This window comes from Cynara cardunculus (assembly GCF_001531365.2).
Source record: "Cynara cardunculus var. scolymus isolate 2C chromosome LG 15, CcrdV1, whole genome shotgun sequence".
Taxonomy (NCBI): Eukaryota; Viridiplantae; Streptophyta; class Magnoliopsida; order Asterales; family Asteraceae; genus Cynara; species Cynara cardunculus.
The window spans coordinates 4,547,562-4,550,202 of NC_037542.1; positions in this window are offsets into that span (position 1 = coordinate 4,547,562).

The window sequence follows — 2,641 nt, forward strand, 5'->3', positions numbered from 1 at the left end:
GTTATTGTACCTAAATTAAAATATAATAAAAAATTGAATTAAAAATTACACAAAAAATGAGGAATTTTAAATAGTTAATTTGATACGAATATCGATATATTTTTGTTATACATAAAGTACTGTATATTGATGCATATTACTTAAAATTCAAGATTGCAAGTAATTATGCATAAGTACAACTTATTAAAGCTCGATGTTTGAATTTGTATAAATAACTGCGGATAAACATAATCAAATAGAGGTTGGACATCTCATTTTAAAATATAAAAAATCTAAAATATAATTAGAATAGTTATCGAGTTCCAACAAAATAAATAATTATTATCTTTATAAAAAAATTATATTATTAAATCAAATATAAATTACTTCGTTATTGTACACCTAATAAAAGTGAATTAAATTTATACCTTTATGAAGGGTTCGAAGCGTTGATTTCAAATATATAATCGTTATTTCGATTGCTTGAATAATTTGAGAAATATTTTAGAAAGAAGAAGAAAAATGATTGAGAGAGATGAGGCGGTGATTAACGAAGAAACATAAGAAGTATTTTTTTTCTCATATATATATATTTATATATATATTGTTAGGACTGAAAAATCAGTAATTGTGGACACACAATTGGTATCAAAGCTGGAATGCAAGAAATCAGATTGAAAGAATTGATCAGATAAGTTTTTTTTTTAATTTCTGATTTTTTGTTGTTCTTCGTGTTCTTGAGTTTTTTTTTTCTTCGTTTTTGATCCGATTTTATCATAAAATCTTGTGTTTTGGTGTTAAAATTATGATCAAAATGCTCGAAATAGCATTGTGAATCTTTGTTATTCACAAACTTTTACGATTTGATCAATTTTAATCAAGATTTAATCGGGTTTTTAGGTTTTAAATTTTTACGTGTTCTGAATTTTTTTCGTAAATCAGTGTTTTGATCCATTTTTTTTAATTTTCGTTTAGTTTTTGTGTTTTTATTAGTTTTAATCTGAATTTTTTTAGTTTGTTTTTGTTTTTAAAATTGTTAAACCGCCCAATGTTTAAAGCCCATCTTCAAGGCCCATTTCTTTCATTTTTGTTCATCTTCTTCATTGTATGCCCATCATATTGAAGAAATCAGATCAAGCATTGTTCAAGTAAACCGCCCATTCAAGCGGTGTTCGTCTAAACCGTGAGTAACTTGAGCGGAGATGAGCGGAGAAGAGTCTGCATCGAGCGGAGAGGTAAACCTATCAACTATTGCCTTGATATGTTGAGCGGTATTATCTCAAATCAGGTAAGTCTAGGTTTTTAATTTTGAGCGGTTTAGGTTTAACATTGAGCGGACTTGACCGGTTTAAGCTTTAGTATTGAGCGGTTTAGGACTTGTACATTGAAGAATTTTGAGCGGACTTCTAAACCGCTCAATCAATTTTACCCAGATTCTTGTTTGTTTGTTGTTTCTTGATTCAATCTGGTATTTTGTTCAATAATCCAGTAGGGTTTACAGTTCCAATACAATCTCCTGCAATCAATCAAGTGTTTAGTACCAATCGTGCGGTTAAAATATCTCCCAATAGTCCTGTTGCTAGATTACGCCCAGCTTCTAGAAAATACATGCTCGGGGAGGTTGTTGCTTGCACGGCAGTGGCAGTGGCATGTGCACGCCCAGCTTCTAGAAAATCAGGTCGCTGTCGCTCTTTCACATGCGGCTATTTTAGAAGAGTCTACGAGGGCTAGGGACTTGCTTATGGAGCAGAATGTGGCGCTTGTCAATCAGCAAGTGAACAGCAATAACTGCAGCAGCAAAGTGTTATACAGTAAACAAAACAGTATAAAATTTTACTGTTTTTATTTTGAAAGTAAATAGTACAGCAGCAAAGAACAGCAAGATTTGACAGTAAAGATGTTTTTTTTTGAGCTGTTTCCATGCTGTAATGGCAACAAGTGTTTCAAGAAAGTTTTGAGCTGTTTTTTTTTTTTTGCTGATTATTGTGGTGAAACAGAAAGATTACACAGCAACATTAATCTTTCCAAATTAATCACAAGCAGCTGTGTTGTGATGTGTTGGTAACAGCAATCTCATAACAAAGAAAATCACAAGTTCCTACTGTCCAGAACTAGAAAATCGCATTTTGCTGTGACTGACTCATATTGTTTTGATTTGGTTTTGCTTTAGTCACAAACATAGCAGCCCGAGTCAAAGATGGACATTGTTTAAAGACTGATTCGTGAGCCTCTGTTGGTTGAAGAAGTAGCAATAGGTTCATAACAGCAGGTCAGCTTGTTATTTGAAACAAGAAGAACATCAAAGCAGCAGTGTGCAGGTTTTGTTAGCAGTGTGAACAAGAACACAACAGCAAGGTTTGAAGCAGAATTTTGAAACAGCAGCAACAGATTGACAGAAAGCTGTGGACATTCTTAAGCTACATAGTAAATCAAAGTACACTTTGGTTAACAGATTTGAAAGACTGTTGATTTGGTTTTGCTTTCGGGGACTAAGTTCAACTTTACAGAAGTACACAGCATTCAAGTGGATAGATCATTTTTTTGTGTCATATCTGTATTGTATTTGGGCTTGGATTGGTGTGATTTGGACTTAGACTCAGATTTTTGAACTTGGTTATTGTTTTTTGAACTGTTTTTAGTTTCTTAGATTGTTTGTGTTTAG